The 15,527-nt window shown below is 37.7% G+C and overlaps 1 pseudogene; it reads left to right on the top strand.

The window, feature by feature from the left end:
- Positions 1-3,774: 3,774 nt before the first annotated feature.
- On the top strand, positions 3,775-13,238 carry LOC133077005 (ubiquitin carboxyl-terminal hydrolase MINDY-1-like; annotated as a pseudogene).
- Positions 13,239-15,527: the final 2,289 nt, after the last annotated feature.

Below are 15,527 nucleotides of genomic sequence, written 5' to 3'. Positions count from 1 at the left end.
TTTTATGTACATAAAATGCATGTCTAGAAGGTTCCTTTTAAACTCCACAGGCACAGAAAAAACCTGGATCCCCATATGTCTACCAATGTATTGCATGAATATATTAACACCATCACATCACCAACTGCTTTCATTGTTTTCCTGTAAATGGAATCGTAGTCAGGATATACATCACTTTCAATGTATTTTTCAACATATCCCAGAAGAAAGCAAAAGCGTTTGTTAGAAAATGCTTAGATGGAAAAATAAAAGTAGTAGACATTATCTATGATAGAAGATATTGGCAATTGAATGCAGCTGACAATTTTTTTGATAGGGAGGGGAGATGGGGTTGTAGAGGAGGTTTGGATTCTATTATTTTAAAACTTATTCTCAAAGAAAGGCCAAAATGCTTTCCACAATTTTGTGTTGATTCTTTAGAGGCCAGGTACTTTTCAATTGACCTCTGTCTAAAGCAGATGAAAAGTAAATGAAGATTATTTCTTAAGAAAATCAAGATGTCTTTAATGGCTAGAGTGGTTCAGCTTTCCTGCCTTTCATTATTATTGTTTTTATTTTAATAGAGATCAAAACCTTTGTCTGAAGAATTGATACTACTCTGGCATATTTTCAGATATTGCATAGCAAATACGAGTAAGTAAATCAGTGAATGAGTGCATGAAGACAGATAAGGGAATCCTAAGGTCCTACAAATGACAGAAAAAGATTATTCCTCATATGAGTATTGATACAATTAATATAGGTTTTTCTTTAATATTGTATTTTTTGCCCTGGTCTGGGCACCCTGTGACAGTTGCTTAAGCTCTCAGAGCCTGGGGTGACCATGACCACAGGAATAATGTTGTCCAGGTCCCATCTTCTGATAATGATGTTCTGAGGTCATATGAGATTTATAGAGACTTTGAGGTCCTTAGGAGAAAAGCTTAACATGAATTCAAGTGGCAGTCACTGCCAAGAATACATTCCACCCAAGAAGATTTTTGGTTTGATACTCGAGTTTCAGGAGAAAAAGTTAAGAAAAACTCATATTATGAGAGCAGGCAAAAGCCAGCAGTAGTTCAAAATGGTTGATCCAAGAAAGAAATTGAATTGAGCCGTGGTAAATGAGCAGAGTAAGGCTAACTTCAGTGAAATTCATACAGGTCAAAGACAGCTTTGTAGACAAAAGTCCCAAGCTGACTGTGTTCTGCAGCTCACCATGAATTTTTTGTTGCAGAATCCCATACATGTGGACCTACATTTCTAAGAGATTGTAATAAAAGCCACCAAAGCAAGTGTGGGCAACTCTGCAAATTAGTAAGTGTGTCTATAGATAGCTCCATAAATGCCAAATAAATACACATGTGAGAGACATATGTAGTTTGTGATTATTTTAAATTCCATTTTACAAACTGATAAACTTTCTGGACAGAGTGAGAAAGATACGCAGGTAGTACAATATTGTCAATGTAAGAAGGGTTAATGAACTAAGAGTATTTTTGTCATGGTTTAAAATGGCCAACAGTTACACATCTTTTAACAAAATCCAGTTAGGTGGTCAATTATAGACTTGGCTCATTTTTTTCATATCATGTCTCCTTTTTCTTCTAAGGTGGTTTATTAGCAGGACAAACTTCTTGTGGTCATTGAGAACAAAGGAAGTGAAAGTCGTATCTCATTATGTGCCTTGAGTCTCCATGCCCTTCCACCCCCTCGACTTTGCTCATGAAGCACCTTGGATGTACCTCCATCATGGCACTGACAACACTGATTGAGATTGTGTATTTACAGCCCTTCTCCTAGAGGACAAGGGTTTCCTTCTCGCTATCGCTAGTGTCTGGGGATTAAGTCACTTTTACGGAATAGAACTGAATGTCGTCCGTGTGCTCAAAGAAATAGCGCTAAGCAGGTGTTCTTAAAAGGAAGGGCATGCAACTGTAGTCACAGCTTAGGAGAGCAGGCATAGACATCACTAAACTACTAGGGTAACTATGGTCTGCATTAATAAATACAGATCAATGAAAGGTAATGGTACAGCTGGACTGGTAAGGCCACATTTGGAGTAATGCGTTTTGGAAGGTCTTTAGTGTAAAATGTAATTGGAGAAAGGTTTAAGGAAACTGGAAAAGTTCAAGCTAGAGAAGCCTTTTGGGGGCATTACCTTTCTTTTGATTTTGTCAGTTTCTTATGAAGCAAGATTATATTTGTTTTTTGTGACTCCAGAGGAAAGAATTAAATGAATAATGATAGATAAAGCACACATTTAGCTGTATATTAAAAAAATATATTTTTCATTGTTTTAGCATTATAAATCAAAATAAGTACATAATTCTATCTACCATTACCATTTTATAAATGTAACAGTGTTTTCACAATAAAATAGAGTAGACATAGTCTCATAATAGAGGATAGTCTCTTAATATTAATAAATTTAACTTTAAGAAAAACCCAGAACATCATTCTTATTTCTCTCAATTTCTCATAGGCCAATAAAAACATAGTGAATTGCCCCTGATCTAAGGACTGCTTTTGGGAGCCATTGGCCTCAATTACATTCCTCTTTCTTCTCTGAGTCTTTAATTCCATGAATTCAATAAAAGGCAAAGGACAAATGTTGGTAGTAATTTTAAATCAAAGGTTTAAATCAAATATTTTTTTAAATCTAAGATTTAAAAATTAGAGTGTGAAAACATTTTTAATCCCTTATTAATGGCTAAACAAAACATTAATCCCTCAAGAACTAGAAGAGAAAGGTAGGGTTGAAACATTTTTCTCACTTGCTTTAAAGCCCTCTAAGATGCATCCGGATATTTCTTCTCTTTGCATTAGGCTCAAACTAGATGTTGGTGCAAATTGGTTAGTAAAATGGACTTTTCTGCTTTCTCATTTCCTCTCCATTCTTTTGATGAGCCGACTGGTTTAAAATATCAAGAACTGTAATGATAGGCCATAATTTATATGTGAGCATTAGCAAACTCTAAATGAATGGTCCTAAGAATTGAAGAATTTAGTCAGTATTTTTCAAACATCCCATAGCTTTTTTCACCTTAAAGAAGGGTGAAGCTACATGGAGATTTAATATCTTCTTCCACTGGAAAGTAGCCACCTTTCTATCCAATTGGAACTCAAAGAAAATGTATTTAATTTATTATTTCAATTTACAGAAGTGCATCCATAGCCCAAACCTCAGTGTAATACAGAGGATATATTTCATTTCAGTAAAACTAAACTGAATCAATATTTGAAGGACCTGGAACTGTATGGAGGTCAACAGACTCTGGATCAGTTGAACTACCTAGCATATCTGAGTGTGTGTGTGTGTGTGTGTGTGTGTGTGTGAGTGTGTGTGTGTGTGTGTGTGAGTGAATGTCTGAGTATGTGTACGTTACTCATTGCCCTGCATTTTTTTAAAATTAATTAATTAATTAATTTATGGCTGTGTTGGGTCTTCGTTTCTGTGCGAGGGCTTTCTCTAGTTGCGGCGAGTGGGGGCCACTCTTCATCGCGGTGCGCGGGCCTCTCACTGTCGTGGCCTCTCTTGTTGCGGAGCACAGGCTCCAGACGCGCAGGCTCAGCAATTGTGGCTCACGGGCCCAGTTGCTCTGCGGCATGTGGGATCTTCCCAGACCAGGGCTCGAACCCGCATCCCCTGCATTGGCAGGCAGATTCTCAACCACTGCGCCACCAGGGAAGCCCCAGGATTTCCATTTCTTATAGAGCTCTCTAGGTACTACGTGAAGAATAGACTAATGTGAAAATGGTAGAGAAAAAAGAGAGAGAGAGAGAGAGACTAGTATGAAGCCTATAGAAGTAGAGAAAAAACAAGATGACGAGAGCTGGGAGGGCAATGATGGAAAAATGAGAAACAGTTTGAGTCGGAATACATTTTGCCCAACAGGACCTGCTGACAGAGTAAGTGATGAATATGAAGGAAAGAGAAGTAACAACAATGAAGTTTTGATTTTTGATCCTAACAATTCCGTAAATGGTGGTGGTCTCATACTGATATGTAAAAGGCTTGAGGAAGAGAGGATTGGGGGTGGGTGATTGGGTAATTAGACACTTTTGCTTTTTCCTCCTCTTAATATATTATCATTATTATAGTATTCAAATAAATACTGATTAAGAAATTGCTAGGATCCAGGCTCTGTGATAAGTGTTGGGAATATAAAGTCAAAATAAAACCATTGTTTATGCAAAGAAAACAAAAACAAAACTAGAAATTGTAGTATGACATAACTTGTACTATCATAAGTATATGAAGAGGATATTTGAGCAGCAGAGAGTAAAGAATTTATATGAGTTTGAGAGATTATCAAGTATCTCCAATAAAGATGAAACTGGAGCTGTGTTTTAAAAGATGAGTTGAAATTAACAAGAATAACAACTCGTAGGAGAGACAGAAGGATGCTGGGGATGTGTAGAAGTGTATGGGCAAATGCACAGAGAAATAAAGTACAATTGTTTGGAAAACTAGAAGCTCACAGGATGAAAGGTCTATGCTGAATATTGGCAAATGAAGAGCTGAAATGCTAAGCAGGGACAAGATCATAAAGAGTTTTGTCTAGGGCTTCCTTGGTGGCGCAGTGGTTGAGAATCTGCCTGCCAATGCAGGGGATGCGGGTTCGAGCCCTGGTCTGGGAAGATCCCACATGCCGCGGAGCAACTGGGCCCGTGAGCCACAACTACTGAGCCTGCGCGTCTGGAGCCTGTGCTCCGCAACAAGAGAGGCCATGACAGTGAGAGGCCCGCGCACCGCGATGAAGAGTGGCCCCCGCTGGCCGCAACTGGAGAAAGCCCTCGCACAGAAACGAAGACCCAACACAGCCAAAAATAATAAAAAATATTTTAAAAAAATTAAAAAATTAAAAAAAAAGAGTTTTGTCTAGAGAGACAGGAGTTTGATTTTTACTGCAATCTATAAAAACGCATAACAGGATTTAAATCAGGGGGAAACAGTATGATTAGGTAACTTGAGGAGGATGAAGCTAAAGTCAGATAATACAAAAAGAAGGCTTTTACATTAATCAAGGATGGAAATGGTGAGATCCTAAAATAAGGCCCTGATAGCAGGGATTGGGAAAAAGGAAATTAAGTTCCCACTCTGTTTAGGAAAATAGGCACTGTAAGGTGGGTGCTCTGTGAGAGACGCAGATTATATCCATCAGTGGGCATTGAGAGTGCAAGCAGATCACACTTCAGATCCATTTTATGCCCGGTCAGGAGGTACTTAAAGAGGTCCAATCATAACTACCTAAACAGATCACTTGCCTAGCTCTAGACTTCTCTAACTTAGATTCTTCCTGAGTCCCAGACACTTTACGCTTTGGGCTCTTAGGTCCTGATTTCTGCTATAATACGCTGTCTGATCTTCATTTTTCCTTTGACCTGTACACTTCCTGCTGCTCCATCACAAGGAGTGTGTGGTAGAGTCAAGAACAGTGCCAGAGCTGTGGCGAACCTGTGTCCCCTGCATTGGCAGGCAGACTCTCAACCACCGTGCCACCAGGGAAGCCCCTGCCCTGCATATTTTAAAGTGACACACCTAGGGGTGTTATTATCTGAGTGCACAAAAGTGCCTATGAAATCTGATACATCACCAACCCTAGTCCTCCCCTCCATCATCTCACAGGTAGTTAGCCGGCTCTTTGAAGTGGAATCATTCATTTCAGGGTGTTACTCTCCACTTTCTGGAATGAACAATTCTTACATTTAAAACAATTAGTTTCAATCTGGTTTGCAGGCTGAAGTGGTTTATTGGAACCTTGTAAATAAAGTTTTATGTTTCTTTAAAACCTTCCTTTAGAAGAGGCCATGCTACTGAAAAAAATCTTTTTCCATGAAGTTTTAGGAATTTGAATAGCAGCTGTATCACTCAATACCGTTGTTTAAACATCTCCAAAACCTGGGTTTCTGTTATCCACTAGGTTAATCTTGTTTCTATTTTCAAAGTAATAAGTACTTTTTTATGGTCATCACAAAAGTAACGCAATGATGCCAGCAGAAAAAGATAATCAGTGTTACAGAGGATCACCCCAAAGCAACCACTGATATGAATCTCCTTGCCAAGTTAAGCCAAACATATAGCTCTAAATGGGTTCTCTATAAACAGAGACATTCTGAGGTCTAACTTATGTTTATTAACTTCAAGATCAGTCCTCTACCATGGTGTCCTGTTTGTGTGTGTGTGTGTTTATTTTGGTTTTTGTTCCCTCTCCTCCAAGTTCTTCTCAAAACCTTTCGTATTCTCAGCAGTTTTTTGGTTTTTTTTTTCCTTTCTTTTTTAGACTCAGAATCAGAGTTGTACCATAGCACTCAGGAGGACAGTGAAAATATCTCACTGGAGTTCAGGGACATGATCAAAGTGGTCTACATAAAAGTTAGTGAAAAGCATGAGGTAGTCCAGAGGAAGTTTCCATGCCTCCTTCATGGCTTGGCGCTGGAGTTTTGCGATAGTCATCCAGAATAGGATTAGCAAAAATGAAATTGTCTCCAACCGAAAGGTGTATATACTTACTTTCACCTTTTGTTAAAACTCATTACTTCCTGATATTTGCTGAGATGTAGCCAAGCTGTTTGAAATGCTAACCAAAATAATGTGCTAAATCCTTACTAACTAAAAAGTCCCCCAGACACAGTCACATCCAGAATAAGATTTTACTGCAAAGTCATTTCTAGAGATTTATTTGGGACTAAAAATGGAATATTCTAATAACATATTACTAAAATTATCATTTAAAACTAATATTTCCCTTTTGAGAGTACTCTGGAATTCTGGACATTTTAGCTGACCTATGTCATTTTCTCTTCAGTTTAGGGAATTTTCTGAGATTTGAGGCACAAGTTCTGATAGCAGATGCTAGTTTATGTTTTCAAGGCAGAAATTTTGATATTTCAGGATAATTTTTTTTTAATCCCTAATCACTTCCATGCTCATTTGATCTTAGACTCTAAATAGACTCTAGCTCAATCAATGAGCCTTAGACCATAAGAACAAGCGGAATATTCAATCTGCAAAGGCAGAGAGGAATGGAGAGACTGATGAAGAGGTTATGAGGGGTTCATTTATCAGCAGAGAAGGAGAAGAATGAGGCACTGTCTGGGGAAGGTACTAGATAACTACCATTGAGGGGCTAGCAGAAACACTCTTGAAATATTCTAGAAGCATTTTGTTCTTGTACACAAAATAAGACTCTCTATGACAGAGTCACTTCCATGGCCTTTACTTGCACATAAAAATTGAAATTCCAAAGGCATTTTCCCTTATTTCTATTATTTCTAAATTATAATCTGATATGCTAGGAAAGAAATTAAAATACAACTATTCTATCTAATTTTAATTAATGTACTCATTCAACAAATATCTAACTTTTCTCTCTCCCAAAGATTATCTTTTCATGTATGGGAATATTTAAGTGGATTATAATTTTTCTTTTACCTATAAAATGATTGATTACCAAAGGTTGTTCATTTCTTTGGAGTTGTGAATCCATTTGAAAAGCCCAACAAAATGTTTGGCCCCTACCCTAGATAAAAGGTCAAACACACATACAATTTCAGAAACAATTTTATGGGCTTCACAAAATGCTTCGAGTTCATCCATGAATGCTTAAGGAGCCCTAGATTAGAATAAGATAAAATTGTAGCTTAGGTGACAGCTTACTATGACTGAAAGAGGTTTTGTGTTGGTGCCTTGGAAGTAAAAAATAGCTGATAAGGTCCTCAATCCTGGTTGTAATCTTTAAAAATGACGTACTTTATGGGCCTATGAATGTTCAGGATTTTTGGAGTTTCACCAACTTCAATTTTAAAGTGAAACTTTTTCATTGCTATCCTTTGCTGCATTTATTTGAGACGTGAGAATAATTACCAGTGTGCTTTCCAAATGGAATCCAAGTTAATTTCTACTAGTGGCAGGATGTGCAATATCATATGTAAACAAAAAAGACTACCTAATTAAAAGATTTCTGAAGGAGATTTCAATTTTCTACATGTTGGTGTAATACGTCTCAATCGAGGCAGCTTACCTCATTGCCAAGTTTCTGTCATTTGGCAGGTTGTTCCAGCATTTAAATTCAAATATTCAATGAAAAGAGCTTTGCAGAAAATGACATTTTTCTGAATGAACAGTCTTACCTGCCATCCATGTATGAAACAAACTATTGCCCCACCCCAGTTATCACAGGACAGCCATTCAGCCAGTCATTAAATACTGACTCAATGCTTGCTACGTGCTAGACATCCAAGTACAGTGTACAATCTTTGTTTTAAAGGGCTGTGACCTACTGCAGGGGCAACTAGGATTTAGTGTGATGAATGTTATTATGGAGAAATATGGAATCAAATCTAGTCCCTCATTCAGGCGTGGATGTTAGGGAAGATTTATTGATCCCATTCATGTCTAAATGTAAACGTAAAGATGAGTAGAACATAGTATGAGCAAGGCAAAGGTATTTGGGAAAATGAGGATGGGAATGGAAAAGTTGCTCTGGGACCTAAGAGGAAGATATAATAGGCACAGAGTACAGAGAGCTAAGGATTTTGATCCCAAGAACAATGTGAAACTAGTGCAGAATTTTAAGCAGAAAGACACGCACTGTTTGGAAGTTTAGAAACATCACTCTGGCTGCGGTAGAAAATAGAAAGTTAGATGCCAGTGAAAAATTGTAGGTGAAAGATATGGGTGACTTGAGTAAAGGTAGCAAATGTACAAGAGTGGAGTATTGAATAATTTGTCAGAATTAACAGTTGAATGATTTTGGAGAGAGAGCAAAGAGTAAAAAGTGATTCCCTCTTTTCTGTCTTATGTAAGTCGGTAAATAGCGGAACAATTTACGAGTGACATGCTAAAAGAAGAAGGTTTTGGAAGAAAAAAGGTGAGTTCAGTTTGAAGTATGTTGAGTTGTAGTTGAATATGGAAAATCTAGGTAGAGATGCCCAGTTAGTAGTTAAATATTTGGATTTGATGTTGTTGGTAATACCTAGGCTATAAATATAGGTATGGGTGTTATTCATGCACACAGCCCAATGAAATGATAAAAGACAATGAGATTAACCAGGAAGGATGGAAAGAGAGAGGGGCGGAGAGAGAGAGAGAGAAGAGAGAGAGAGAGAGAAAGAGGGAGAAATTTAGAGGGAAAAAAGGACGGGAATGGAAGGGAAGGGAAAAGATGGATGAAATGCAGATTCAAAGACAGAGTTCTATAGAAACCATTCCTATAGGGGATGGTTGAGAAAACAAATTTAAAAAAGAAGGCTTAGAAGAAGCAGCCAGAAAATAAATAAAAACCCAGTTGTCCAGATGCCATGAAAAATGAGTATTTCAAGAAGGCAAGAATTACCAGCAGAGCTATATCCTATAGAGACGTCTCATCCCAATTAAAATAAGCATTAAAAGAAATCACTGAATTTATTGATGAATGTCATGAATATGCCCGACAAACATGAGCTTTTGAGAACAATCCTAATGAAGGTGAATGCAGAAGCGGAAGTATTGTGGATTGAGAAATGAAGTGAAGGCTGTGAATGGAAACTGCTCTCCAAGTAGTTGGCTGTTAAGTGGAAGGCAGACAATACCAGAAAAATGTTCACTTAAAAAAATATCTTCCATCATTTGCTCAAAAAAGTTGTATTTTTTCATATATGTAAAGCAAATTGATAACAATGGTGTTATTATTGCGAAACTAAAGTCCCAAATATAGGTCTGAGATTTACTAGGCCTTGTGTATTATATTTTCCTTTCCTTGTTAGGAAAATCAGGAAGTTTACAATCCCTGTGAATACGATTTGGCTTTTATTTTCATGTGTAATGTCAAGATTGGGTACAAGAGTCAGAGACAGATAAAAGGGAGAAGAGAAACCCAAGCATATTTCTCTTGGGTGTCGATCAGCTGAGGTCCTCCCTAAAGGATAAAGGTAAGCATATTAAAATGAAAGTGCCTGCTGTATTTTAATTATTATTTCACAATGTGAGATCACTGGCTTGAAGGCCTGGCCAACTGAGCATAAGCCCTTGAAACAGTCAAAAGGCTCAGGGTAAGAAAGTGGGTTCAAGTGTGACAAAATCTCCCTGTCCCATTGGGTTCCAGTGATCAGAACCATGGTAGGTTAGAGCAGCCGACCACGATAAAGGTCAGCAGAATCTGGGTTCCTATGTATTTCTGCAGCATCCACCATTAGTTTATGCAGAAAAGTGCATAGTAAATTTACACAGCACAAAAATTCTGATCATCATGGTCTTTAATGTTTGTTAGTAAAATGATGGACTGAATTCTGCACCCAGTACTGACCTCATGCTGTAAATGTGTAAGTTGATGAGCTAAGAAATTTGTCAAATTCATGGTAATTATTTTTCAGCTTATAGCAATTTTAATTCATTGGTCACCTCATTGAGTGCACCATACCATGCTATGACAGCAAAAAACTATTTAAGATAATTAGGTAAAAATTCTTTGATCATTTGCATTCAAATAAGGGAAGTGATCTAAAATATTTTGAAAACTCTTTTCAATGTAATTAATTGAATTAGTATCTAAATCATATTTTCTTGTGCTTTTTGTTTCACAAAATCATCTAACATATATCATTATAGTGGCATTTGTTATCTCTTTTTTATAGCTAGGGTTTTTTTGTGGGTTTGTGTGTGTGTGTGTGTGTGTGTGTGTGTGTGTAAGTATATGGGCTGAAGCTGTGGTAGAAGGGTTAAGAACTTGGGATCTGGAATCAGACAATCAGTTCTGCTATGGGCTAGCTGGGTAGTCTTGAGTGAATTACTACATCCCTCCGTGCCTCGGTTTCCTCATCTGTAAAAAGATGATAGGAATGGTACTTATTGCCTTGAGATGTTGTGAGGATTAAATGAGATAACTCAAACCTTGATATAGTAAGCATTCAAGAAGTGTTAGCTCATTTTGGCCTTTGATGATTTCTCATCCTGCAAAGTTGAAAGACACAAGGAAAAACTGGTTGGTTAGACTTGAGTTGTTAGTTAGGAACCAATGGTTGGACAAGAACTGAAAATATCTCAAAATCCAGACCTTCTGGGTCTTTTCCTGCAGATAACAGAAGTACAAATGCTGTAAGGTCTACAGCAAAAACACTAACATTCTGGGTCAGTGAAGGACTCCAGTCTCAGGTTTTCAACTAACCTTGATGAAGAAAAACCTGGCCCGCTCCTCCCTAATTAAATAAAGCTCGCAGTGGATTTATCTGGCAACCGATGCCTTAGGTACAGACATAGGAACCTTCCTTAGGGACCAAGAAGCACCTAGTTATAAATAATATTAAAAACAAAACAAAACAAAATTGGGGATTGTAGGAATTTAGAAATACAAATAAATAAGAAAGAGATTTAAATTACCATAGGAGAATAAAATTTCATCACAAAGTGATCCCTACTACTAATATTCTGGTATAAAGTGTGTGTATGTGCAAATTTACATTTACAAAAATAAGATCACATGGGTCATATTACCTTATAATCTATTTTTATTTCACTAAATAATATAGTCAATTTTCCTGGATATTTATATTCCATGGTATATTTATGCAGCATCCTTATAAATAGTTGCCTATGTTTAAAGCATACATCATAATTTATTTAACCACCCTATTATTGAATATCTGGTTTGTTTCTATACTTTCATTACTATAAATAGCACTGTGATGAACATCTGGGCCTACTAAATGTTAGTGTGTGTGGATGTACGTGTGTATTTGTATACACACACACGTTTACACACACATATTTCAGGTTCTCTTACATAAAGATGTTCTCTAATCTCTTTCTCCCTCTCAAATGTTAAATATTTTCATTGCATCATACCTTAAAGGTAATATAAAAGATGATGAAGCTAGAAATAAAAATGAGTTATAGGAAATAATAGCATTTAGGGGAATTCCCTGGTTGTCCAGTGGTTAGGACTCCACTCTCACTGCCTGGGTTCAATCCCTGGTTGGGGAACAGAGGTCCTGCAAGCCGCCCGGCACATCCAAAAAAAAAAAAATATTACAGCATTTACACATTATTTAGACAGTTGCTAAAAGGAACATTGAAAACATTACTTTAAAGGCCCACTTTGAGCACACAGTAAGAGCCAATACAAGACCCAGATAACAATTTTATATAAAGATGCCACATATACAGGCCATATCTATGCATATACACTGTGTGTGTGTGTGTGTGTGTGTGTGTGTGTGTGTGTGTGTGTGTGTGCGCGCGCGCGCGCGTGCACTGCTCCCTTGGGAGGAAGTGATCACATTCAATGGCTGGTGGCCCAGCTTGGAGACTGCCTCCTGTCCATCCCGCCCCAGAAGCCAGAGGGACTTCAGCTTCATTTTCAGAAGAATGTGGGTGGTGCCATGTTCCGCCTAAACTGGACAGAGTCTGGGTGTCCGTGTGCAATTTCACAGGTGTCTCTGACCTTGAGTATTCATCTGAGTGCCATATCTGACCTATTCAGTATACCTCTGTCGCGTGGCTGGCTTGTTAATCCACAGAGTCCTGGGGCCGTGAGTGCAGTTGGGAAACTGAGTTACAACCAGCTGGCAGAGATGATCACCACCTGCAGGCAGTCCAGCGACAACAGCCTCGTGACAGAAAGCCCGACGTCAGAGCAGTCCGTGGACATGACAGCGGCCAGCTGACCACCACGGTCTGTGTGTGCTAATGGCCACCACAGTCTGTGTGAGCTAATGGCAGCTGCCAGCGAAGGCAGACTTAGCATCTTTTCCCAAAACAACCATTTTAGCACCATGATTAAACACAGGAGTCACGTGCACCTACTTGTCACCAACCAGGGCTTTCTCTGGGAGGAGCAAGTGGTGTGGGAGAGCACGAACGATGTGGATGAAGACAGCTGCTTCTGATGACCCCTAAGTCATCCCCGGCGCAAGGGCCGCGGAGCAGAAGGTGGGAGGGCTCCCTAGAAAAGCAGCGTCAGGTGGACCAGGATTACCTGATCGCCTTGTCCCTGCAGCTGCAGCAGTAGCCACCAAGCACGTTGGGTCTCAGCGACTCGGCACTGGCCCGGCAACTTCAGCGAGAGAAGTACCAACAGCAACAAGCGGTCCAGCCTGTGGCAACGCAGGACCTAGCGCTGGGGGCGTAGTGGGGAGGAGCCACCTCTGGACGTGCAGCTGGAGAGCCAGGGCTGCAGCAAGAGTCACCTGTAGCCCTACCCAGTGCTAAGCTTCCTCTTTCAAAGGCTGTGGCTACTTCCCGCAGCTCAACTTGCTTGCTTCCCCAGCTCAACTCCTGAGATGTGTTCCTCCTGAAAGAACAATAAAAGAATCTCTGCATAATCTGATATTAACTTCGTCATGGCTTCGATTGAAGGAGATGTAAAAATTGGCAATTTTGAATTTCATTATTATGAAGTTTGGTTACTCTTCCTAGATCCTGTTGGTTATATTTTAGTATTGAATGTTAAAAACAATTTCAATAGGAATAGTGGTAATGACTGTCTATAAAAATGTTGTTCAAAATTTAATCAATTTCAACAAAAGTGTTCACAAATATATACTTGAGACTACCATCAACAAAATTTCAGAGACCAGATACTTCTTGTGTGTGTGTGTGTGTTTTAATCCATGAGAAGATTTAGTCTGGTCTGCCTGACATAAGGGTGATAGGTTTCTATCTCTTAGTCTAATTAACACCTTTAATCTTTTTTTAATGGTTAGGCATTCTCTCTTTGGTTTTGAGGCATGCTAAAGATAAAAGCACGGGAGGCTGGAGGTTAATCCTTCCTGTTCTTTATTTCTTAATTTCTGCCACGGGGACTCCCTTTCCATCATGGCTATTTATTCAGGAACCCTGATGATATGCTTTCAGTAAGAGATGGTTTAGAACTACCACCCAATATTACTATATATTAAGTTATAGGGCCTGTAATTAATAACTGCTAAATGAACACAACTCCAATTTCTTATATATCTTTTTTATTATTGTGCCTGAGAAAGTAATCAAATTAATGCTTTTAGAATTAATGTTGAGCCTAAGTAGAACTATTCCTAGAATCATTCTAGCAAAATGGTTACAAGAATGGTAAACAACCCCAGATTTTGTTAATCAAGGATGTTACAGATTAATACAAGCTTATTGATGATGATTTGCTTCTTCTCACTAATATAAAGAATATTGACTTTCCTATGGTATCAATAATAAAATACATTAAACTTTGGCATTCAACAAATCATAGAGATTTGATTTTTCATCTTAGAACTAAGATTTTTTTAATGTCCTAATATGTCTTACATAAGATAAAATGTTGTAACCATTTGCCCCAGTAGCAATTTTTTTTTAGAATTTTGGAAAATATACTGAAATTTTATGTGTAAAAATGGACTCTCGTTCAAAATTGACCATTTGGAATTTTCAGCAAACTACAGATTTGTAAGCGTTTTGAAATTAATAGATTTGTATGACTTGAGATTTCAGCTCAGACTAATATATTTTAGTACATTAAATATTAAATATGTAAACATATATATATCTTCAACCAATTTTGTTTTAATTGAGCCAACATGCCATATCTTCAGCATTGTAACTGAGGAGGAACTTGTCAAAATATGACTTGTTTTCTTTAAAAAAAAGTAGAATTAAAATAGTCTCAATTTGACAAGGATTATTCAATATTCTTTTATTATGCACATGCACACACACACACACACACACATGCACACACACAAACATACACACATTCCCAAGATCTCTAAATAACTTTAGGTAGAAAAACTCAGAGGTCAAAAGAGTGCTAATTAAATATTTTAAAATGGAGCAAATTCTTTGAAGAAAATACAAATATAGGTAAATTATAAATTAAAGCACTTTCAGAATTCTCTAATATGAGTTTTTTTTTTCAGAATGTTTGTTAAAATACATATGTGGAACACATTCACAAAGAAAAATATAATTATCAGCTCTACCTTTACTTCCTGTTATGGGCAATGATTTCATTCTGTGTGGATAACTACATAAGGTGAAAATATAATGGTCTGAAAGAGATTTGTTTTCTTCCCTTCTCTTTATCGATTTGTGAGGGGAAAAAAAGAATAATGAATAATACAACAGTGATCTAATGAATGACTTTGACTATGGCGTGCTTTGTTTCTTTATAAACCTAACTTTCCCAGGAAAAATAGATGATTATTGTTCATTCTACCTTTTTTTTAAAGTATTTTTTCTGACTGTACAAGTTTTATATGCTCATTGAACATAGCTTAGGAGAAAGTAAAGTCCCTGCTATCAAACAGCTCAAGACACAATGAATAATTCAAGGAAGTATATACAGGGACCAAACTATTGGTAGAAAAACAGAACTACCATTGGGTTTCAAACGAAATGAATGAAATGACCAGGAGAAGTTGAAATGGGGAACTGGTCTTGGAGAGGTATCCTGAAGAAGGCTGGGAGCAGAGAGCTGGAATGAATAGAGAGGGCATTCTGGGTAAAGGGGTCGCATGAAGAGAAAGGGAGAGACATGCCTGGGTAAAGAGACTGTTGATCATGGTAAGGGAGACTTAAAAGCTTGGCAAAATTATGAAAA

The sequence above is a fragment of the Eubalaena glacialis genome, chromosome 17, assembly GCF_028564815.1.
Source record: "Eubalaena glacialis isolate mEubGla1 chromosome 17, mEubGla1.1.hap2.+ XY, whole genome shotgun sequence".
In the NCBI taxonomy this organism is placed as follows: Eukaryota; Metazoa; Chordata; class Mammalia; order Artiodactyla; family Balaenidae; genus Eubalaena; species Eubalaena glacialis.
Note: the sequence above shows the minus strand (reverse complement) of the source record. Positions and strands in the feature narration are given on the sequence as shown.